Source organism: Cyprinus carpio, chromosome A20 (genome assembly GCF_018340385.1).
Source record: "Cyprinus carpio isolate SPL01 chromosome A20, ASM1834038v1, whole genome shotgun sequence".
In the NCBI taxonomy this organism is placed as follows: Eukaryota; Metazoa; Chordata; class Actinopteri; order Cypriniformes; family Cyprinidae; genus Cyprinus; species Cyprinus carpio.
In genome coordinates, this window is record NC_056591.1 from 14,357,239 (window position 1) to 14,383,326 (window position 26,088).

At 38.0% G+C, this 26,088-nt stretch overlaps 1 pseudogene; it reads right to left on the minus strand.

Annotated features, from left to right (window-relative positions):
- The window catches only part of LOC122149052, a 36,314-nt pseudogene extending 10,226 nt beyond the window's left edge, over positions 1-26,088 (minus strand).

Consider the following 26,088-nt stretch of genomic DNA (forward strand, 5'->3'; position numbering starts at 1 on the left):
TCATTATTACATCCAACAACAGAACAACCTCAATCGCTTAGAAGTCATTCTTGTCTACATCTGCTCCGGAGGTGAAACAATGACAGACTGATGACAGCTCACTCCAGGGGCAGGTCTAAGGTAAGTAGCCAGTCCAGTCTGTGCTGAAACGCTACTGTCAATCATCCTATCATGGGAGGGGCCTGTCTGTGTGACGTCACACAGACAGGCATCTGAGATCGTGCTCGATTCGTGAAAGGGGTAAAGATTTTAGTAGATCAAAAAAAAACAAAAAAAACCCAGTGGGGTGGATTTTATAATAATTATAGGGTGGTTGTGTACACACACTGCCAACACACTGTTTGAGTTTAAACAACTTGGTAAAAGTGCATGTAGCATCCGATGACCCCTTTAATAGAATGATCTTTTTCTTAAGTGCACAGAACTTAGCAAATAAAGTGACTTTCAAATTTGCTTCCCAGCCTGCTAGTGGAGTGCTAATGTAATGAGGCTGCCACTCAACATTGCTAATGGTTCATCCAAGTGTAAACTGAGGCAGCTTATTTCATTCAACTTTCATTAAAGGAGGATGGCTGAAAAATACCAGGTGAGATCCCTCAGCATACAAGGGTCTAATCAGACATCTCACCCTTGCTATTGTTCCCCATGGAATGACTGCGAATTCCCAGCTAAAAATCTTCTTCTAAATAGGTGATAACAAACTCTAATTCCAGTTTGGTCTGGTTTGGTCTGGACTATGCGGAAACTCATCTGGTTAAGATTGGTATTTTATCACAATTTCTTTCTGTATCAATCACTTTAGGGGGAAACCTGACATTAGGGGGGGGAATTTGTATTTTCAAATGATTTGATTGCTATGTTATTGTAATGTTTTAGGTTACTGAAATGGGCTATAGCGCTAGACATTAACTCAAGTGTTTGGGTGCAAAGCTAGAAGGGATAAGTAGTAAAATTCGTCTCAGACTTTTATTGGGCAATGTATAGCAACAGACAGAGCCATGGGGCTCAGATCAGAGGGATTTGACATATGGGAAAGGCTGTTTTTGTCCCCAATGACTCCGTAGGTAGTGGAATTCAATAAGCACAGACTCTCTCACACTAAAGACAGTGTGAGTCGTTACCCTTTCTACTGTAATGGACATTCCTCAAAAGAGGAAGCTTGTACTCTACTACTTCCTGAATGTATCACTTATAAGCTGAGTCATATTTGAGGATTTGGTGATAAAGACACAACTAACATAGATGGTCTATTCCAGCCTGATGCAGAAAGATGTGATAAAATACCAACAGCTAATCACAGTCATGGTCTGTCATGGGGAATCTCTGATACCCAGAATGACATCCATGTTATCTCTTGCATCAGAGAGAAACGTGATCAAACACAGAAGCGTGAGCAGGTCGGCGGTCTGTTTTGGGCTGGGAACATGAAGTGGGCTTCCTGGTGGCCTGGGGGCTTGCAGGGGATGCTGCGACGTCATTGCAGACCCCAACTCACACACGTACACACATACTTCCACATACAAACGCCCTCATCTGTGCACGCATTCCTTGAGCCAGGAAGATGATGTCGAAATAATGGGAAGGAAAAGGAAATGAGAGCTGTGTGAAGATCTGGCCAGGATCAGAGAACTGTCTCTAACTCTCCAGCAGTCTCCCGCTTTATACTTTCACCTGATTTCGCTCACTACATCTTTTAAAACGACATCTCTGGATTTCACAACATCTTCCTCTGACTCTAACGTCTCTAATATCAAGCCTTCCCTTATTTTATTCTTCCCATTTCGCGTTTGTTTTTCTATGGATAAAGGAATCTGAGGAATGCTGTGCAGGAAGCACACTCATTCTTTTGCACCACTCATTGCTTCCTCTTCCCTCACCAGTTTCCTTCACTATTCAAGGATTCATTTTATATCCCTGGGCTAATTTGTCACTTTTCAGAAAGGGACACTATGAGCATGACTAGATTACGGATAGTTGCATAACTACTCCATGAGCTGTCACAGTGCTAGGTACAACTTGTACCCCGTGACAAAATCATAATTCACCTCAGGGTTTGTAGACTATTTGGTGGGTACTTACCTACATAAAATGATACGGTGATATATATATCTAACTACCATTCAAAACGGTTTTGATCAGGTTTTTTTTTATTTATTTATTTTTTTGGCTCACCAAAGCTGTTCTTTATTTGATCAAAAATACAATATAAACAGTAATATTTAAAAATATCAAATGTATTTTCTATATTTATATATTCAAATGTAATTTATTCCTGTGATGGCAAAAAGCTGAATTTTCAGTAGTCATTCAGCAGACTTCAGCCTTCAGTGTGTCACAATGATCCTTCAGAAAATACCATTGTGTTGTGTGATTTAATGTTGGAAAACACAGTGGTGCGTTTCTAACTATTTTTGTTATACATTTTTATATGATTTTTTTCGATAAATACTTAATTTCAGAAGAACACACCATTTATTAGAAACAGATTGTTTTTGTAATATTAACACATTTCTTTACTGTCACTTTTGATAAATTATATAAATATGTTTTGGGCAAGCTATTAGGTCATGACGTGACTTATCTCAATCTCACAATATGAGACATTCACATTTTGTTATTAATCACCTAATGGTAATAAGTAATGAGACGATTCTATGTGAACATTGTAATGTAAAACATCAAGCCAAATATTTGATTGTCTGAACTATGTCTGCCCTGTCGACCCAATACCAAATCTCACTTTCAATAGCCTTTTGTTGCCCTTTTGTCAATATCCACAGAATGAAATTTTTAACAACCACACAATAAAAAAAATACTATTTTTCTCTGCTTTCACAGGGAAAACTCTTATATCATGTTTTCATTCATGCACTCTTTCTTCTCTGTTTCTCTTGTTTATAAAAATTTATTGCTGCAAATGAAAGTGGAATTAATTTACTCTTAATCAAACACGTATTCACACTCTGCCTGTGGTTTTCCTCTTGCTGCCAAACCCTTCATCGCTCCAACACTTCTCACTTTCCATTCTCATGCCATCTCAACTTTCCTCATCTATGTGTTTCTCTGATCAACAGCATGACTATTACTAAAATATACTTGTAGTATCAAATCTTTACTCAGTTACAGAAAATCCCAAGTTATTAATAAATCTCAATGCAAGAGAATCAGTGTATTTTTGTATGTGGTTTCGAAAGATCCTGACCTGAATAGTTTCTATTTCAAACTGAGAATCGACAGCATTTAATCAAAATAAAAATATGTTTCATAATTTTCCAGGAATCTGACCTCAAATCTATACTGCAGCTCTGGAAAAGTGATTCACCTCAGAAGTGAAAAAAATTCACCACACACACATTGTCAAATTCAAATCACTCAGATTTGGATTCAAATTCTAAACACAAAAAACACAAAAAAAAAAACTGAAGCAATTATCAACACTCTTAGAGGTGGCGCTCTCCTTGGACACAATTCCACAGAGAAAGGTCAAATGCACAAAAACACAGACTAAACGGACAGCTTATGCCACAAGACTCAATTCTGGAGATAAACAGATAATCACATACAGCCTGTTAAAACATGTTTGATATGGAACACCGACTCTTATGCTATCAGAGTAAACACACAGACACACACACACACACACACACACGGCTCTGTAGGGGAGGACTGCATGAGATAATGGTTGAGCTCACTCTCTGGACTCACTCAGGTCACCGCCTCCTAAATGCCTGGCAGCCAGCTTGTGTGTGTGTGTGTGTGTGTGTGTTTGAGCATGTGTGAGTGAGTGGTTGAACTTAATTAATTTGCAAACTTTTGTATACAGTATCTTATGCATGTCTGTAAATGTGTTCAGGCAAGGAAATCTGTATTTGTAACTTTTCTTGTTGACATAAGCGAATCAGTTCAGTCAGGTGTATGTGAATGAGTGAGCTTTGTGTGTATTCGTGATTCATTTGAAAAGCCAGCGGTGTAGTCAAAATCAATAAGATGCTGAATTAAAGGGAATGGTTAAAATGTATGTGTTGTTTTTTAATATAGAGAGTACAACTTTCTTCATTTGTTGATTTTGGCAGGGGAGGGACATTGCATATACCAGAGATATTTTTGGCAGCGTGGACACCAAAGTAAATCATACTTCTCTACTCTCATCTGTCTTTATCTGACTCTGTGTACATGGTTTTCAATTGTAAAGTTTGCACTAAAACCCAACCAGCGTGATATTTTTGGGAGGTTTCTTTAACTATAACTAAGAACAGACAGATATATCAACACATTCATTTTATTTTCTCAGTACATTTCTATAAAATGTTCCAGGGGTTTTCTCTGGTTACTCTGGGGATGCTGGAGAAATAAATAGTTGCACTGAGCATGCTAGAAATTATGGCTAAATACTCTTGGCTGGCATTACAGCATTAAATCATGCAGATTAATAAAGCCATTAGTGAGGCATTTTTGGAGTGTTTCAAGGGTTTGTCCTGGTATTGTCATGCTTGAGTCTTTTACTTACATACTAATGTCTCACTGCATTTTACCAACCACAACAAGGACAGGTTTTATTTGAGCGTAAATGTGTTACAATGTCAGATGTGGAACAGAAGAGAGACTAATTTGGCCCTTGTTTTTTGCTATAACTTAACCTTTTCCTTGCCTAAGTGGTAAAAAACCCCAGTAATTTCCAGTGAATCTTTCTTTTGTTCTTGCTTTGATACACTTTTTATACAAAAAAGACAATGTTTATGAGATAAAATAACAATGTCAGATCTGTGAACAAACTTTGTTTTTTTTTAGGTTTGATATATTTCTGAATCATTCAGTCATGTATCAGGCATTGCTACTTCAGTAATGAACTTCAATGTGTCAGTGACAGATAGGGTGGATGTCAAAAATGTACATAAATAATGAATAAAACAATACTGATTACATTATAAGCTTGAGCATTTACTACTTGAATCAATATTTGACATACTAACCTTTAAAAGCTATATGATACACTACTAGAACAATAACCTCAATCTTATATTCATGATTATTAATGCAAATTGCATTCTGCTCTGCACAGATTCATGGCTCTCTATATACAATCATTTTGTTATTCTTCAGCATGCCTTCCTTCCTTTTTTTTTTTGGTTTGATTCATGATGAAATTCCTCCAGCTGAGCACAACAAAGCATGTTATTTGACTTCCAAATTAAAAAAACACCTAAGATTTCTATACATGCTATAAGGCTAGCTTTATACAAACATACAACCCTTTTTAAGGGGCAGCTAGGTCATGGCCTGCTAAATATTATTGGGGGGAAGCATCTCGGTGGTCTCTCTGAGTTGAAAAGCAAGAAAGGAACACAAAAGGGAATAAAAATAAACATGGTATGCATTATTGCTCTAGGGTCTTCTCACAGACTATGGTTAGGGGACTAAAGGGGTCTAATGTTGAGGTCCCACAAATCACTGTAGACTCTATGTAGGTGTTCTCTGTATCTCGCTTTTAGGATAGCTGGGGATTATGAGAAGGATCAGTTGGGGAACGAGGACACACAGATAAAAAAAGATAAAGATCACATCTTAAGCCTCACACTCACACACAGAGAGACCCCTGATGCTGGGAGGCGGGCCCACTATTGGTGTTAGTCATTGTCATACCACGCACACAGACATGGTGATAAAGATATGAGAGTGATATATACATACCATGTTCAAGCACAATGTGGTTACGCAGCACATATACCCTCAGCTGGTGGGTTCTCCTCTGTGTGGCCATTATACTCTGTTTGAACATCTGTCTTCCCATTAAGACTGGAAATGGAGATCTGTCCGTTCTTCTGAAGAGGCTAAAAAAGAAAAAAGAGAGAGATGAAGAGTCAGAATTGTAACAATCTTTTCAGCCAAAGGTATGGCAATACAATTTAGTGTCGATCTATTCAAAATGGTGATATATTGCAATTATTTCTGACATATTTTTCCCTCTCTCTGCACCAGACTTTGCTCAGTTGTAACCCTAGCTTGTTCTGAGTTTGGATTTTGGTCATATATGTATAATAAAATGTGTTTTATAATGTATACTATGTTTTTGAAAAGTTTGGAGTTAGTAAGTAAGATTTTAAAAAATGTTTTTGAAAGAAGTCTCATATTTAGGGAGGGCAACTTCTTGTGAAGATCCAGTAAAGGGGCTGTGCACTATTCAAACGGTTTTTGGCACTTCTCTCTTGTGTACTAAACTGAAGTGTTAAAACAGGTGCAGGAAAAAGAACTCAGTTTTTGACAAGGACAAAGATTTGAGAGAGGATTTTGACAGTTCATCCCGTGTTTTAATTTTCAGCGTCTGCTTCCATATTGAGTGCATTAAAATTTTAAAACGTCATTGATGTCATACAATAAGACAGATTAGAAAGATTCCAAACATAAATTACCCAAAGATTCAAACATAAATTTCAAACATAAATTGTAATGGTCCAAGCATTCACAATTTCCTCGGACACATTAAATATTTCAGTGATGGCAGAATGTCCCGATTCTCAAATGTACTCTGTTGATCACATTTTGTATTCAGTCAGCATTGCTGGACAGGACTGTAATCTAAATAGCACCCATATACTCCAGTAACTTCACCAACTCAAATGGCCTTCTGAAAGGTTAACAGCAATAAATGTGTTAATTTTAAACTTGTCTAAAGCCCAACTGACATTTAACTAAATAGTACTCTGCAAAGTGTAAAGGCTTTCTGATATGATATTGTAAAGTCTGTGATTCCAGTTTTCTCCTTATCTCCTACCTAATCTTTATGGAATTCAAAAGCCAAACAGAGAGTAAAAAATTAAAAAGGGTGAAAAAATTCTAGATCTATATCTTAGAATTCAAAAGCCAAACAGAGAATCACACAAAGGACACTCTTGTGGGACTTTGGAAAATATGTGAAAATGCAATTACGTTAAGGAAATTTCTGTTTAGAGACAGAAATAAACAAGCAAGGAGACTCAAAACTCATCCAGCTTTGACAGTGGTCCAGCAGGTGTCCTTTAACCCATTCAGGCCTCTGACCCGCAGGTCTATCTCATGACAGTCATTCTCCACATTCCGAGACCCCTTCACAGAATTCCAGCCTGATGGGGCAACCCCACCCAAATTCCCCTGCCATAGCTCTGTTTCAATCCCCTCCTTCAATCTGACATGACGTCACTATGCCCATTTACAGATCCCTAACTTTTAAGGTCTCGAAAACACACTGCTGCTTAAAATTGGGGGTAAGCAATATAATTTCCTTTTTTTAAGAAATTAATGCTTTTTACTCAGCATGGATGCATCAAAAATTTTAAAAGTAAAGTAAAATGCTAAGACTTTTTACAATGTCACAAAAAAGAACTTTATTTCAAACAAATGCTAAAAATGCTATCACCATTTCAACAAAAATATTGACCAGCACAACATGTTTTCAACACTGATATAATAAGAAATGTTATTTGCGCACTTAAAAATAATTTTCTGAATGATGATGCGACACTAAAGACTGGAGCAAGGCTGCTGTGAATTAAATTTTACCAGCACATAAATAAATTACATTTTTAAAATAACTTTTAAAAATATAAAGTTATTTCAATTGCAATAATATTTCACAATTTTATTGTTTTTACTGTATTTTGATGATCAAATAAATGCAGACTTGGTGCAAAATAAAGAGACTTCTTCATTTCATTTTCTTGACCAAATTGATGCAGAGCTTTTTAGACAATTGGCCATCTGAAACTTACTTAAAAAAAAAAAAAAAAATGAAAATAAGATCACCATACTGATCCCAAAGAAGTTTTATGCCAGTTATAACAGTGATAAGATTGACAACATTTACATGAAAATGACTGTTGATAAATTAAAGCTAAAAGAGATTCTTGCCATTTTTAAATGCATTCAGTTCATATTGGCCAGCTGAGTGGCTTTTCTGCAAAAGGTACAAAATTTGAGCCCGCTGGTGACACACTTGACCCTTTTCTAAGATCGTAACTCACCGGGACATTTAACAACTGCCAACAAATAAACTGACAATGTGAGTGTGTTTAAGTGTGACAGTTGTTTATCTGAAATAACTAAAGGTAAACACATTTTGTCTTTATGGTACCCCACACTTGTCGATGGAAGGTTTGCACAGAGGTATGACATCAGATGTTATTGTGCTGTTATGAATGTGAATTGGTGACTGGCCTTGTGCTCTGCTTTTTTCAGTATATTTATGCTGTACATTAATAGAGCAAAATTAATGTTTTCCTTTGTCCTTCCTTAATCTTCATTATCTGGAAATGCAACCTTTTTTGCAATCTTGCAATCTTTTTCATGCTTCCATCTGTTCTGCTGCCCTGTGTTGCACTGATCTGTCAGATTCCTTTTCTCTCCTCTTCCTCCCCTCCTCTTTTGCAGTCTCAATGCTCAATTCTGCAGATCAGAGGTTCAGGGATGGCTGTTCATCCCACAAATCACTCTGCAGAGAGGTTGCAAATCTCTTTTCTTTAGGACAGAGAAAGACAGCAAAGCAGAGGAGAATTCATGCTGTCTTAAACATCTATCCAATTGTCGAATACTCCAAATGGTAGTCATCTTTCAGATGTGACCTTCTAAAGTTTTCAAGACTCGCTTGGTGATCATAACATTTAGGACTGTTAAAGTTTACAAAACTGACATACTTATGGATTTAAAATGCCCATCGACAGATGGAGCCCATATAAGTGATCAGTGTATAAAAATAAGATATATATGTGACCCTGGACCACAAAAACCATCATAAGGGGTAAATTTCCCTCGAAATTTAGATTTATACATCCTTTGAAAGCTGAATAAATAAGCTTTCCTTTTGATGTATAGGTTTATTAGGATCGGACAATATGTGGCCAAAATACCACTATTTGAATATCTGGAATCTGAGGGTGCAAAAACATCAAAATACTGAGAAAATCACCTTTAAATTTGTCCAAATGAAGTTCTTAGCAATGCATATTACTCATCAAAAATTAGGTTTTGATAAATTTATGGTAGGAAATTTACAAAATATCTTCATGGAGCATGGTCTTTACTTAGTATCCTAGTGATTTTTGGCAAAAAGAAAAATCGATAATTTTGACCCATACAAGTTTTTTTTCCCCCTGGCTATTGCTAAAAATATACCCCAGCGACTTGAGACTGGTTTTATGGTCCAGGGTCACATATAAAAGTGTGTGTGTATGTTTGTGTGTTTGTCTCTTATTTCTTGCTAAATAATGAATAATGAATCATCAATGGACAAACCTTGGTCTCATGGTATGAATAGTTCATTAAGATTTTGCATAATAACACTTGAACGTTGGGGCCTCAGTCACTTAAACACCAATTTAAAAACCTTAAGATGAATTATAATGTAAAAATGGCCTTCAACAGGGTAATCTACTGTATATCAAATCCTCATAAAGCTCATAAAAACTTGAAAAGCCCAGGCTAGAACAAAATATATGTCAGCAACATTCATAACATTACTGTAACCATGTTATATGTCTCCAAATTTTAAATGCATGCATAACACGCATTGCCATATAGACTGTGAAAGGTCCAGAGAGGATATATGTGAAAAATACGCAAAGCTACAAGTTCGAGTTTAAGGTAATAAAAATCCTCCTGGGGGTCATGCTTTATCCGTGCCTGTTGACCTCTCTGCCCCTTTGACCCCTTGCTGATGAGGACTGTATCACAGAGAGAAAACAGGAGATGACAGATGGATATCTCTTCACCATTTGATTTACATCAAGAACCTTACAGCAACATAGAATATTATAGAATATCTGTTTTGGTTAGTTGTAATGGTATATTTTAATTTTAAAGTATTTGTCAGAAGACTGTTCTATAGACTTGTCACAAAGTTCATAAACCGGAGGTAGAGCATAACTGTATTTATGGGGTGCCATTTCAACACTGGAAGACAAGAACAGAGAAATTTCCTAACTTAGATGGACACATAGAGGACCTCCACAATGATGTATGTGCCTGATGTATGGTTCTGTTTGCTGCCTGTCATCTAAAAGGAGGCCAGCACTTTCCTGTATTGTAGGCTAGAAATAAAGAGTTTAAATCCAATTCTGCCAATTCTAAGAATGGAGAAAGGGGAGCAGCAGCAGATGAGTTATTTATGAGAAACCTTCCAAGTTCAGAGTGGTCAGAGATGCAGACTGAGATCACTTCTGCAGACAAAATGGGAATATTAGATGTTAAACTGTGAATCATCTTTATAGAAGTGATAGGAAAAACATGTGATCTACTAATCAACCTGTGACAGACAAAAACAGAGGTCAGAACAGCGAACCCTGTGGTATCTCCCTACTCTCCGCTGGTGAGTTTGGAATGTGTGGAAAAGAAACATGATAGAATATGTTATCAAAGAGTTCTATAGAAAATAGGTAAGATAAGGGTTTAGGTCCAAAATCAGCAGCTGATGGTCACAGCAGAAAGGGTTGAAAATTGAGGAGCTAAGTACTCTTATTTCAAGGGATAGTCCACCCAAATATTCTGCCTTCATTTATCTCATCCTTGTGTCATTCCAAACCAGCATGACTTACTTTCTTCTGTGGACACAGAGGAAGGTCATTTGAAAAATGTCTCAAAAGTTTTTTCCCCCTCCATAAAATTCTTCAAAATATCTTCTTTTATGTTGCACAGAAATAAAGTCGTACAGGTTTGTATAAATGTGAGGGTGAGTAAATGATGACATAATTTTTCCTTTTGGTTGAACTGTCCCTCTAAGCAATTTGATTACCACAAGGAAAGCTATTACAATTACAGTACATGAAACCTAATTACTATGGGTGAAACAATGAATTTTGTGTAATGAGGTTTGACATTTAGCTGAATATTGACTCTATAACTTTGGACATTACTACAAATTCTGATGGGTCAAGAGGGATGATAAACTTTTAGGCACATTAAGGAACCACAGGGAATCATAATGGACCCACAGTCAGTGAATTGAATACATAATTGTTTAATTGTCCTAGCTGGGATATGATTTCCACTCTGAAGCTCTGTTAGTGACTGTTAACCTCATTGCTTGCTTTTGCTGTATTGTAATCTGCTTGCAGAGAAACTGTAATTGAGGTTGGCATTTGAGATCTCACGATGGATTCATGATTATACACTGTTTATGCTCCAAACACAAACCTCCCAGTTGAGAAAATAAACCTCCCTCATCAACAAACTATAAGCCACCCAACTGTTTTTCACTGTATCCTCCTGCTTTCACCTATTGCTTAGCACACTGCTTCATTATTAAAGGCATAGGCTAGTTCACCCCAAAAAGAAAATTCAGCAGGACACAAAAGTTTTTTTTTTTTTCTATTTTTCTATTAGTATTTTGAAGAACTGCCTGTAACACAGTTCTTAGAACGGGTAACAGAAGAGGCGGGAAACTGGCGAACATTTAAACAAAACATGAATAATAAAATAAACACAACTGAAAATAGTGCAACAGCCCCTCGCGTATGACTGTTGCGCACAAACAGAACCAAAACACAAAATAAAGTCCAGGCCTGGTCCTATCATCTTTCACTGTTGTCGCTCCTCCTTTTATCCTTCCGGAGCTCCTCCGTGGGACTCGAGACCTGCGAGTGGTGCAGGTGTCGCTCATTATCAATTACTCCACCAGCCTCGCTCCGTTCCCACGGCTCTCGGCCCCGCCCCACTCATCCATACCCCCATCGCCCCTCACGGCCCGGGGGGTACTCCTGAGACTGCGCTCTACTCTCCCCCCTTCCCCCTCCAGGGGAGCCGATCACGGCGGCCATGGCGTAGTCTACCTGGGGGTAAGGATAGACAGACGAGGCGAGAGTAAAAGGAGACGGAAGGATGAGGAGAGACAGAGACGAGAGAGAGGGGAGAGAGGTAAAAAAAATAAAAAATAATAATTCTCGGTCCGGTTCCCAGACACACTGACGCCTGGTCCTCAACCAGCTGAGAGGCTCTCACTCGCGGTGCCATGCGATAATACTGGACATCTTTGGCGTACGGCCCGACGCTCCTCCGCCTCCTCGCGGACGGCGATGGCTCTTCCTGTCGAGGGCAGCCGGTAGCTAGTCCCCCATTCCTGGTGAACAGGGCCGACTCCTCCTCCCCCCTCTCGGACGGCAGCCACCCCTCCTCGACCCAGGAGCGCGGCAGTGAGCTCTCCATCCCACCTCATTTTCCATCGTTCCAGCACCACCGCCTCGGGCAGCCACTGGCGGTCTCTGCGCCTTCCTGCTGCCCGATCTCCTCAGCACCACGACCCACCCTCTGCAGCGAGGGCTATCTGACAGCATGTCCCTCCTTCCTCCCAGGTTTTGGCACCAATGTAAGGACAGTTCTTAGATCAGGAAGAAGGAGGCAGGAACTGGTGAACAGTTAAACAAAAAACGTTAATAATAAAAAAACATACAAAGTAGCGCGACAGTCTTCTGCAAACCCACAAACAGATCCAAAACACAAAATAAAGTCCAGGCCTGGTCCTCTCATCTTTCACTGTTTTCGCTCCTCCTTTTATCCTTCCGGAGCTCCTCCGTGGGACTCGAGACCGGTGAGTGGTGCAGTTGTCGCTCATTATCAATTACTCCACCGGCCCTCGCTCCGTTCCCACGGCTCTCGCCCCGCCCCACATCCATCTCACTGCCATTCAATAAAAGGATCCAAAACACCATGCTTTCATTTGCTATTGGTTTAGGGGAAATTGTTTCCAAATAATTTCCATACTCTTTTTAGGCATTTAAATTTAATTTATATCAATGATTGTCAGCAGCTTTTTGGTGAAGATTTACTTGTCATTGAGACAACACAATTTAGCTGTTTTTGATGTACACACATTGCAGATATTCATCTTATTTAACTTAATCTGCTCAAAATTCCATATGAATTTAAAAACAGTAAACTACTCATCCAGCATGAGAGAAAAATACATGCTTTGTGTAGGGAGTTATGCACACAGACACACTTGGGTAAACACTCAGTACTGGAGAGGCCACCAATTGCATACATCATCTCATTTGACACAAACACAGATGTGAAACGATCAGCCTCTGGCAACACACAGCAAACCTCAGTCTCTCTTAGTTCAGTCCACTTCACAAACAATCTACACTAGTGTAGTATTACTGTGGTAAAACTGGCCCAGTGTGTTTTAACAGGCTAGTGCTTACAACTTGATCCTGACAAATAGGCCACCGAAATATACTGCATCCTTGCATGCCTAATCATATCAAAATGTACATGTAAGTTGATTTGAATCAGTAACACTGCTCGAGATCACAACAGTCTTTAAGGTCCACAATCATCATCAGCCTTCTAAAAGTCTGAATCAGAAACCAGAGCGCCACACTCCAAACCGACCATTTCTCACTCACTGAAGGGGAAAATCTGTGGTTTTTAAAGGCAGACAAACACATCATCTGCCTAAACTTATTAGACTGTGGCAAAATTTATGGCATATTTTTAAGCTCCACACATTTACAAATAGCATAGTGACAGCTCTGAATTTCTTCACCCTGACTCGATAAACCACATATCTGCAAGGCAGCTAGGGATTAAGTGCTCGCTTTGCTAAAACTTCCTTCATGTTGGCTTCAGATTTGTTTGTTTCATGGAAACATATGCAGTGAATTCTTTACTTCTTGTTTGATGGAGGAGGAATTTATTTTTTGGAACTGACCCGCAGCTATATACAAAAAAGGAGCGATTTTGTTACAAATTCCAGGAACTTGTACATATAAATGTCCGTGCAGAAAGTCTTCCAAGCTGTGAGCCATCCCACTGTGCGTTTTCCTGATTTTCCGAACCCCCTATTTGTCTCCTGCCTCCTGTCTTCTGTTCCTTCCACTCCCCAAACAGCTGTCACTAAGGCCACCCTCATGAGCAAACATCAATGTGATAGGACAGGACCTCCCTGTGTCTCTGGCAGATCGAACGGACCATCACAGATTCAGCTCCCCAACAGTCCGTCTGAAACAATAAACCTCCTGTGATTCAGATCATAAGGAGAAAGGAAGAGTTCAGATGTGACTCTCCTGTTATTTTGAAGAAACAACAGTCCAGAGTTTAAGGCTAGGGATCTGGTGGAGATGGTGAAACTGGATTGGTTAAATCACTGCAGAAAAAAGGGATAGTTCACCTAATATACGAACAATGTTATCAATAAAAAAATCTGCACTAAAAACCTATTTATAGGGTCTATCAAAACCTGTATTTAACTCATCTGTCAACTTGCCACCGTCCTAACCAACTGGCAAACTACTTGTCAGTGATACAGGGGGTTTTTAATACACTTTCGCAAACTGTGATTGCTTACACTTTCAAAATGACATTTCCCGTCTGTTGTTGGCAGACACAAAGTGCTTTTTCTCAGGAGACCTGAGAAGATAAGATACAACACCAGAAAAATTAGTTCACACACTGCTGCCAACAGCCACATGATGTTGTTATCCAACCAAAGAAGATACAGAAATGTTTCAGACAAAGGAACTGAGCTTATAGAGATTATCACATGCTGCCTGATTTTATTTCGTGCCTTAACAATGTTACTGTGGTAGAGGCATATGACCAGATTTGGTGGAGACATGCACATTCACAATTGCTTTTAAAAAATCTTAAAGGTGATAGTTCAACCAAAAATGAAAACCGTATCATCACTTTTGACTTTTTTTCTTCTGTGGAACATAAAAAAAGAGATAATTTGAGAAATGTGTCTGTTTTTTGTCCATACAATTAGATAATCATCAAACGGTTTGGTTGCCACCATTTTTTTCAAAATATATTCTTTTGTGTTGCACAGGTAGTCATACAGGTTTGAAATAACATGAGGGTGAGTAAATAATGACAGAATTAATTTAGGTGAAATATGGCCTTAAAGTTATTTACTGTACATCTAAAAAAAAATGTACCTGAACTAATATGAGCTATATCTTTTTATATACATCTTTTTATAAACATGAATCATGAATAATTTCATGAATCTTGCATATCTTCTTCTTACTCAGCCAGTGATAACAGTCCATAACTACCATCTCTAATAAAGCCAGAAAATTAAACCAGTGTTTACTACAGTGCATTCTAAGACTTTCTGTGTACTCTAAATCTCTGTATAGGTCTGAAGATAACATTTCTAAATGCCCTGATATGGCGGTAAACCAGAGCGATATATGACCTTTCAATCAATACATGATTGTTCTGAGATTTTACAGCTCTCCCTGAACACTTACAAATTTGAAATGTGCTTTCTAACTTCAACTCCCAACACTCGGATATACAGAAACTTTACCACCTTTACCAGAAACAGGGATCACAGCAGTTTGTCAAGAGGCATGAGTCATGATTTGTCTTTCAAAGATGAAGGAGGATTATTTTTTCCTCTGAGAGAAAGAAAGAGAGAGAGTGTATGTATGTGTGTGTGTGTGTGTGTGTGTGTGTGTGTATGTGTGTGTGTGTGAGAGAGAGAGAGAGAGAGAGTAGAGAGAGAGAGAGGGGACAGAGACAGAGACAGAGAGAGATGCAGAGAGAGGGACAGCAGCTGGCTATTTTAGGTACAGCACTAAGCTGATGTGAAGGAGAAACAGCACATGTGCATGAAACAGGAAGTCCTTAACTCCTCCTCTTGCTTCCATCTTTGTTTAGCTGTTCTGCAAAGCCTAAGTCACAAACAACATAGGAAACTGGATGGCATGTGAACTGTGCCTAGGTTACAATAGCAAGCAATGTGATGTCTTGTGGTGTCACCCCAGGCTCGATTCTATGTCCTTTTATTGTTTAACCCATTAATCATCAACAGCTGCATATATACCAAGATGGTTCACTCATATTACTATGAATGGGAGAAAGAGTAACACACAATATGGTGGAGTAAATCCACATTAATTGGTAAAGTCATTGCATCACTGCAGCTGCCGTTAGAAGCTCCAGATACTACAGAAACAACACGTTGAGATGTGCGCTTGGGTCTGCAAATGCACAATGGCCAGATCAACCTGAAATGTGCGCTTTTTAAATGCTGAGTGTAAGAAAAACAGTTAATTTCAGATTTAGTTGCTGATTTAAAATATGTAATTTAAATGTGATTTTAAAAGTCCACTAAAGTGCAAAACAGGAACACGGGGTGGAACATATAGAGCAGCTCCGCCCCTTTTTAAAAATAGCCAAAAGTGTTAATGTTTACTTTATATCACAGCTGATAAAAATCATTGATCCATATTGGTGGAAGTGAGAGACTATGTTTTGAATGCTTATATCTTCTAAATGCGAATTTTGTCATTGTTTTGGAGCACACTAGCTTAGATAACCTTAAAGAGCAGGTAATATGGGTTTTCGAAAAATATCTTATTTGCAGTTTGTAATGTAGCTGTCCTTCAATGTAAACACTCAATCAAAAAAGTGTATGATAAATAAAGATATTATCTCTCAAAAGAAAGAGTCAGCTCTGAATTTTCGAATCTTTTGCCTGTTACGATCTACGTCACTAGCTAACACATTTGCATATTTGCCTGCCCGCAAAATGCAAACACTCTAACCTGCCCACAAACACTTTCAATAGTTAGTGTATTTATACCATGTCAAGAATGACGCTGTGTTCTGCGCTGTGAAAGCAAGTGTGTTTGTTTTTATTGCCTAAGGATGATTCTTAAACAGTTCCCACACGTGCACCTCAAATAAGTGTAGCGTGAACCAGACAAATTAAAGATTCGATCGGGAGCCTGGTTGAAACATGAGCCGAATTCCACAGAAAGGCAGGATGTTGTAAATCAACTCCCAGCACCACAGTCTGATAACCGACTCTTTCACAGAACAGCTTTCAAACATTAACACCATTAGAACAATTATTGACAATTTCAATTCGAAGAAGAGATTGTCTAATTTGGGGCAAGTAATCGAAGAGATGGACAGTCTGAGCCTCACATGTAAAGCCATGAGAGATCATTGGATTGACTTCCCCCCACCTAGCAGAACCAGACTGAAATTCCTAAGGAGACCTGTTAACCCTCTGGTCTTCACAGGACGTATCCTTACTCCCCAGAATGGCACAGAGAATGCCTTCCAATGCATATATGCACCAAAATGAACTCCAAAAAGACTTCTAAATGGATATCAGTCCATTGCTTAACTCCATTTTATACCTGTAACCCACACATTTGATTTTAATGTTTCTAATCACTTATTGTGTATGTCTTTTTAAATAACTCTTGAATAGCTTAAGGGATCATATTCATGTTTAGTATGTGTGTGTTCGAATATTCTTGCTTGAAACGTTTCTGACCATCAGTTATTTGTCAAATGTATCATATTCTTGTTATAGGAATCGTGTCCAAATTATACCCTGCAAGAGCGGGGAAAATTCGGACCACGAGCTTGATAAGATAACATATGATTTATGAATGGGGGGGGACAGACAATGCAACACCCTGAGAAAAGACAGTATCTAATTGGTCAAGACAACATTTGAGGTGTGGCCAAAAGGCCAGTTTAAATACTCAGGACACCATCAAGACAGACAATGCAACTTTTAGCTTTTTTGTCAAGCTTTTGCTATCAGTCATGCCGGCTTTTAGCCTGCTTTTAGTCATGCTTTGTCATCACTTTTAGCGTTCTTCGAGCGCCGTTCCAGCGTGCTTCGGCCTGCACGCCTGCTGCTACTTTAGCCACGATGAGAAGAAACACACACCTAGTCTCGTCAAAACTTTACTTCTGTTCTTTTACTTTAGTTTCTTTTCTTTTCCGTTTGAGAGTTTCGTGTTCTGAGTTAAGTTTTGTAACGCCGTGTCTCCGAGTCTGACTCGCGTGCCCGTCTGAAACTACAAACCAGCCCACAACTCCGCATCTTCAGCCTACGCCCAACCACGGGCTTCCCAAGACGTCACTTCAACGACTACTGAACTTCCAGCCAATCAGCAACTTCGGGGAAACCCCCTTTTCAGCGACAACAAAGGGAACCCCGGTTAAACAGGCAACGCAAGTAACCTCCAGACTCACATCTGTACTGGTGTTATCTAATATAATTTTAACCTCATTGAGGAACTCAGTGCGAGGGTTAATTAAGTGATTAAATGGTTGTTCATGTCTATGCAATTTCACGTATTGCTGTAAACTTGGGATTTCATATTTTCATTCTCTTAAACTCACTCTTTCCTAACGTTCTATCCTCCTGCAACTTGTGTGAATGTGTGAGTGCGTGTGCTTATGTGTTAGATTAGTTTATATGTCTTAGATTTATCTAATAAAGCCTTATTTATATTGAAAAGAGAAGTATCTTGTGTTTTGTGCTCACAAGTTAATGTCTTAAACTGCCGATCTTGTTACTTTGCTAATTAATAGTGTTTTCACTATACTTTGGATATTAATATCCAGCGCAGATTTGATGTTAAACGGCTCGTTCAGTGAATCGCTGGCCGTTTCAGTGATCAGCCGTTGAAACAGTGATTCTGTTCAAATTCCCTTTAAAATCTTAAATGATTCCCTTTGAGCTAAATTGACCTGTTTCCCTTACATAAGTAAATAATAATATAATGAATGCAATAAAAATGCTGTCACATCACCAGGCACGGATTAACGCACAGGCTTGCCTAGGCTGCAGCCTAGGGGCCCCATGTGTGCAGGGACCTCGGATTGGCCAGACTGTTTTTTTTTTTTAATTATTTTAAATTATTATTTTTTTAGCCCATAAGAAACATTAAAAGATTTTTTGCCGAGCGTCTGACAAAATTAATGTCTTGTATTGTAGAATGCACACTCAGCACTGCAGAGAGTTCACGCGATTGTTAAATCGAAATGGAAAAGTAAAACGCACATGCGCATTCAAAAGCGATTTTAATACCCCGTGTTTTGAAACCGACTCTCTGATGCGTGCAAATTAGGCTACATAACATATTTAGGCTGTTGCTGGTATGTAGGCTATAATAGGTTGTGTAGTCGATCTAGTCACTTGATTCTGATTCTTTTTTTCTTACTGTTTTTGAGTCTGCTTCCATATGTATATGTAAACGTTTATGTATGTGTCTTCTGTAAGGTACATCGTAAACACAGTTTTAAGTGACCATGTATATAAAGTTTTACATACCAAAATAAATAATAACTCAAATCTACATTTATTCCAAAAGTATATTTTCTCATAAAGAAATAGTACACTGTCTAAACAAACCACTTCATCATGTTGGTCTGAGCCATTTACACACAAACACTGAGTCATATTTATTTTCAATTAGCGATGCTTCGTTATGACTTAAATGGAGCCAATTTCCAATATTGATTTTACTCAGTCACAGCCAGCACAGTTACACTCTGCTAGCAAACGTCCTGTATTATCCATTTCATCAGTAATTAGAAATTGGTTAAGGGATCTTGATGAGAATGCACAAACAGCTGGTACAAATTATATCACTCACTCTTAACTCACACAGCAGAAGTTTGTTCTTTAATGTGAATAAAAGGATTTATAAGGAAGCTTTTACATCTGCCACGATTGTCATGACAGATGAATTTTGGTCAGATTTAAGGGCTGTTAGGAGAGTAGGAAGACAAATCTGACTAAGCCTTATGACTCCCTGGCAAATGGAATCCACACTTTAATTACTACATCTCATTGAACTCATTGAACTACTCCCTAAGGGGCACAGCTAAAGCCCACCAACACTGTTAAAATGGAATACATTCATAAATGAGGAAAATGCTACATTAAGGGAAATTCACAAAAACTGAAATGTGTCCTTATCTAACATTGTTTATTTGCACATAATGCCTGCATTTTTGCACTAGATTCAATAAAGGTATTATGCAAATAAGGCATAAGCACAACTGCCAAAAACACATTTGCATGGCACAATACTCATGTACTCGACTTCACGGATATGTCTGGATATACATGCAGTATAATGCTCATATCCATGATTTGATGCATTATTGCTGTCATCTTCATAAAGAAATGCTTTTCACAAGAGGTAAAAGCAATGTTAAATTGCTGAAATAAAAGAGCAGTCAAAATGTTTTGCAAAAATCTCAGCTGAAGCTCAGTAGCCATCTCTTCTTTTCCAGGAACAAACACATCTGTTTTGGGGTTCATTTGAATGGGAGTGGTTCCTGTCTGTGATGACAGTACCATCCACTGATTGTGGCTTCTGCTCAGTTTTGTTGACATCATCATCATCACCCTGTGTAGGAGTGTTTGTATTTGCATAATCTCTCTGATCCAAAGCCTGATTGCTACAAGCATAACAAAACACTGCACAGAATAGAGGATCTATGACTGTTATACCCAGTTTAAAAAAATTTGCCTTGTAAAAAAATTGTACAGAGAAACAACAGTTATGACATCATCTAAAACTAATCAGCATTACTAAGCAATTAAACTAGCATGCAAACAGCCCAGGACCAGCTGGACAACATCTGCCAGACCAATCCAATTTCAAGAGAAAAGAACATCATTACACTAGTTTTTATGGCATCTTCCTTTGTTTGCGGATTTAAATTAACTGGAAACAATGATGCTGATAATTTAACCCACATTTTTAAGTCTTTTAAAAAAGCCTAAATATATTCAAAAGCATTCAGTCACCTGTGGTTGAGGATTCACATTCAAATCCAAAAGACTTCTAGAATCCATCCTAGTGAAGCTTCCGGATGATGGTTATCTTCAAATTAGCTAAATATAAGTCGATAGTCTCCACTACATTTGTAATAAGCTGTGAAGCCTGTACATCTAGGAGCCTTTAGTTGTTGTTCAGCAGCACAATAGGTTTCTTGAGCTGTGAAGTGCAGACAAAAGTAAACCGTTGACAGGGATTGTCTTTTTCTGGCAGGGCAGTAATGAAACGTTATTGATGCTGGCTCCTGATGAAAGCACTTAGCCAGGGATCTCCACAAGGAGAGTGCTTTACTTTTATCATCACAAGCCCACTGCCAGTGAAGAGTAGCTCAGAAGATGAGGAAATAAGAGGGAATTGCTTGTTTACTTGAGAAAAGGAATGAAACTAAGGAAAACAGAAATATTTCTTTGCTCCACGTTGTTAATTAAAGAAGATATGTCAATGGATGCCTCAGTCTCTTTTTTCTACCTTTGTCCTCACTGGCCTCTATTCTCTATTCTAGAAGATTGTGTTTTTATGTAACTGGCACTTATTAACATTTTATGAGGCCAACTTCACTTCTAAAGAGGAAGAGAGGAGAGGAGGGGAGTGGAAACAAAAAAAGAGGGTGAATGTGATGGAGGAGGACAGTGGGAGTTGGCTGATGAAAATAGAACCCTTCTATTTTGACCCATGTAAACAGGTCCTTTCTAATAAGAGAGCGGCAATGAGAAGCAAATTAAGAGTCAAAGAGAGAGAGGGAAATTGAGATGGCACCAGCAGAGTCAGAATCAGTGAAAAGACTGTTTGTATTTCTAAACACAAATTTGGTTCAAAGGTTCACTGATTATTTTTCTGTACACAACAAACTAAAGAAAACATTAGCAAAGAATTCAGTGAATACACACCAAGATTTTTATTGTTTAAGAAGTCTCTTATACTCACCAAGGCTGCTTTTGTATGATCAAAAATTCTGTAAAAACAACAATATTGTGAAATATGATTTACAATTTGAAATTATTGTTTTCCATTTGAATATATTTTGAGGTGTAATGTATTCCTGTGATGGCAAAGCTGAATTTTCAGCAGTCATTAAACAAGTCTTCAGTGTCACATAATGCCTCAGAAATAAAAATTAATATATAGATCTGATGCTCAAGAAACATTTTGTATTATTATCAATGTTGAAAACAGTTGTACTGCCTTTTTTTTTTTTTTTTTTTTTTTTTTTGGTGGAAAAAATTATATAAAAAAATTTATGATAAAGAATTCTCTGATGAATATAGAGTTCAGGAACAGCATTTAATTGATATAGAAATATTTTGTAATATTTTCATTCCTTTCTGAATTAAAGTATTGATTTATTTTAATTATAGTACATCAACTCAAAGACTACATGAAATATATTTACTATATATATATATATTTTATATGATGTCTCTAGCTAGGTTTTTAGGGAGTGAAATATTTATAAAAGTGATTCAGTTGTGTCTTTAATTCCACAACAGAGTTCGATTTAAAAGAAAAAGAAGATGGTTTATTTGGATCCCTGCCCTTCTGCCACCAGCCATCGTGTGCTCCTGAGAAAGGACCTGTCCCTCTGTCTAGACACAGACAAACAATATGTGTAAATTGATTAAATGATTTAAAAATAGCTTCAATTTCTGCTCTAAATAACACATAATCAGGAGAATAACTGGATCTTTAAACAGGAAGTAACTTCATGAGCATCATGCCTCCTCTAATTTCCTTTTCTGGATAGGAAGTCCTGCTCTGAAACAGGGTGGTCCCTTTAATAACTGATGTAATTACCCAACAAAAAATATAAACACTCACTAAACACCTCATAAACAGATTATAACTACTAAAAAAAAGAATCAAGTAACAAAATCTTCTGAATTGTTCATCTTAGTGAATTACTTTAAGCGCCTTTAAGTGACTAATGGTCTTTTCATACTTTCCTTTTCCCTTACTGCATTTCAAAACTGTCATTTGACAATGCATTGAATGTATACAATCCAAGTGGTCAACAGGTCCTAAGCTCATACTCATTTAGATGATTAACCTTAAGGTGCAAAAATTATAATATATAATAATAACAACCACAAGACTAACCTGTATTCTGTATTCAACACTACCTGTATTCAGTGTGACTGCACAAGAATCAGCATGCCATCTAATGTTTATTACCTTTTGAACAAAGGTTTCTCATTTCTTTTACTTGCAAAAAGAAAAATGTATCCCTCTCTCTCTGTTTCTCATCTTTACAGTTCTCATCACCCCCAGTAGCAAAGCACATGCATAATCCATCTAGTTGTTTTCCCTCGCAGTGCCCTCTCTTTCACTCTTTCTACGTGATATGTTCCCATTCAAACCAACAACCTTCCACCCACGTCCCCCTCCTTGCATCACTCTCTCTCTCCCTCTCTCTAGTTCTCTTTCTTCGGGCCGAAGCACACACAGCACCCCTCTGCCCCGGGACCTGTCCTCCAACCCATCCTAAATGGGCCCTCTGTTCTCTTCGTTCTCCACTCCTCCCTCCCTTCTCGGGTCCCATCCTTTATAAGGCTCTTATCTGATTGCAAACGCTCCCACACCACCCCTCTCTCATTACCCCTCTGACATGTAAAGGGTTTTATACCATCCTTCATAAAGTTAAACAAGTTAATGCAAGCCAATCGCGGGTTTTGAGTGTTTTCAGACTTTGAAAAGTGAGAATCTACTCCAGATAACTAAAGGGTGTTAATGAACTTGTCAATCAGTGCTTTGTTGGTTTGGAAAAAGGCCCAAGTGTGTATCTCATAGTAAGGGAACCATAGGCATTATTGTGAGTTTATGTTTGCAATTTAGTCTTGGGGCTTAGCCATTGAATCCACAGCAAAGAGTCTGAAAAGAGTCGAGAGTCGAGGTTCAGCCCCTGTTGTTTTTAAACAAAGTGAGTGTTTTGGAGGCGTTTCAAGGGGAGGAAATGTTCAAATGTGAGGAGATCGTGCTCAGCATCATCTATGTTTTGTGTTGACCCATTTTTAGATAGTGCAAGGGTGTGCAAAAGAGAGAGAGAAAATAAACTTTACTAAAATTACTAAAATTCCTATGCATGCCAGAGAGAATGTTTATCAACCACATCTCTAGTAGGGCGCCTCACACAAATCGTCCCCTTGGCATTATAAGGTTCTATCTGACATTTTTGTCAAAATTTAGTTATTCAGATATTCTTATTCTGTGACCACTTCTTTACATTATGTGATGTTGTTTTTTAAGTTGTGTACATTTTGGAACTTTTTATTTAGAAAATAAAAAGGTTCTTTCTACACAGTCGAATGGAATGCAAAAACTTTAAAGCTCAATATCTCAAAACTGCTCAGAACGCAGATAGAACCTTATAATTCCAAGGGGACGAAATGCTGTAGTCACAGTATGTAGCTGTATCGCTAAAGTGTCTTGCCAGACCACACCTGTTCAAGGGTCCTTATCTAATAAAAAAAACAAACATTCGAGTTTTGAATATTCCATATCTGATTTAGAAACAAAATTCAGTCAAGTCACAAAACTGGATGGGTTTAACAGGGTTTTTTTTGTATCTAAGGTCTTGTTCCAACAACTACATGTTTATTCTCTTAGACTCGCCTGTTAAAAAAAGGCACATATTGTAGGCTATACAAGCTCAGCTGGTCAGACGATCATCATGCACTTCACCGAAACTAAACAGCTGAAGAAGAAGAATGGAATGCTGGGAGAAAACAAAATGCAAGGTCATTGTCTTGTTTGTGCGTTCTTTGAAAAGAATTGTAACTCTTTTCTGGAACAAAATGTAGCATACTTCTGCACATTTCACTCCTAAACAAAAGCTATGGTCTGTTGGGTATAGTTTCATAATTAACATAATAAATTAACAACCTACAAAAGTTAACATTTTCTCAGCTCCAGACTGAATCTGGTAGATATACAAGAACATCTACAGTGAATATGCTTTCCACTTCCGAATATGCAAAATTAATACACTGGGATCATCTCTGTAATGCCTTTGTCAATTTTTTTCTCTATGGTTTGTGTTAAAGCAATTTTTCAATAATAAATGTAATCAATATAGGATTTGACTGTGTTAACATCAGATGAAATTGTCTTAAGTTTTATGCCAAAATATTAAAAAAAAATTAGATTACTGGTATAGTAGTAGATTACTGAGTAGACTCACTCAAGCAACTCTTTAAATAATGTAACTGTATAATATATCATAATAATATAAGATGGTCAATTTCCCTTTATCCCATCAAAAAATCATCCTCCGATTCTTGGTAAACCCCTGAGTTTTTGCATGGCTTCTGCTTGCTACATTATCCCCTCATTTTGATTCATAGCGCTTTGAGGGAATATAACGCCAAGGTGCAAGTTATGCACCCTGTGATTTGGCACATGACAAGAAATAACAGCACAGTGCAAATTTGTGTCTCTAAATTAAGTAAGGGATCACGCAAGAGTGAAAAAGTCCCAGAATGGTTGGAGCCAACACAATCTCATGATGACATAACTATTTTATGAGGTGGCGACTAATATGTACAATCTGATTTGTACAAAAACACAATTTTTACAAAAAAAAAAAAAAAAAAAAGTTGTAATGAAGGTCCATTAGAAACTCACAAAGCATTCAGACATGTACGGAATATATGAAAAGTTATACTGCCCAAATTTTTAGTCTATATCCTCAATAACTCTGTTTAGAACTCCTTTATAAAAGTACTATCGCACTTGTAGTCGTGTTGTGATAATATGAACATATGACTATGATTAATTTTGCAGCTTCATGCTAATATTCAGTATGAAAGCACTGCTGTTTTTGAATGATATATTCAGAACCTACTTGAATGATAATTCTAGTATGTTGTCAAGCAAACAACATTTAAACACCAAAGAGCCCACCCAGGAGGATATATCTGACTCACGATGTCATAAAATATGCACCTTCATCATGGGGAATTGGGAACGGGATAGAAATGCAGTCATATCTCAATTTTCTTTTCCCAGACGACCCATGTTGTCTGGACAAAAACTGGTGGAGTCAATCTGACACCTCAATACTGCATTACTGCAAATCTACTCATTAAACTTAAGAAAAGCTTTAAGAATAGACATAAGCAAACCCGTTTCAACGTTTTCTCGAATACCTGCTAAAGCGAATCACAAAAGCGCACAGCGGAGTCACAGCTGTCAGGAGGGAGCCTATCAGGTGTTTACATTAAGCAAAGCTCAGTAACTAGCTGCGCCACACATCTGACTCAAGGGGTCCCGAAATGCGATACTTAGGTGAGCATGTTTAGCGTTTTATTCCTATAATATCCCCACACACATCCAAAACGTCATCTCAGAGCGACAATATTACTTTTCAACCGTAGTGTTACCTTGCCGTCTCCGTTTTCTCCATCCTGAGTGTTGCTGAGCTCCGCGCTGATGTCCTCTGGCGCATCTTCAGGGCTCTTCGCATCCCGCTGCACGGATGGTGTCGCTCCCATGATGAATAACGTCACTGTTT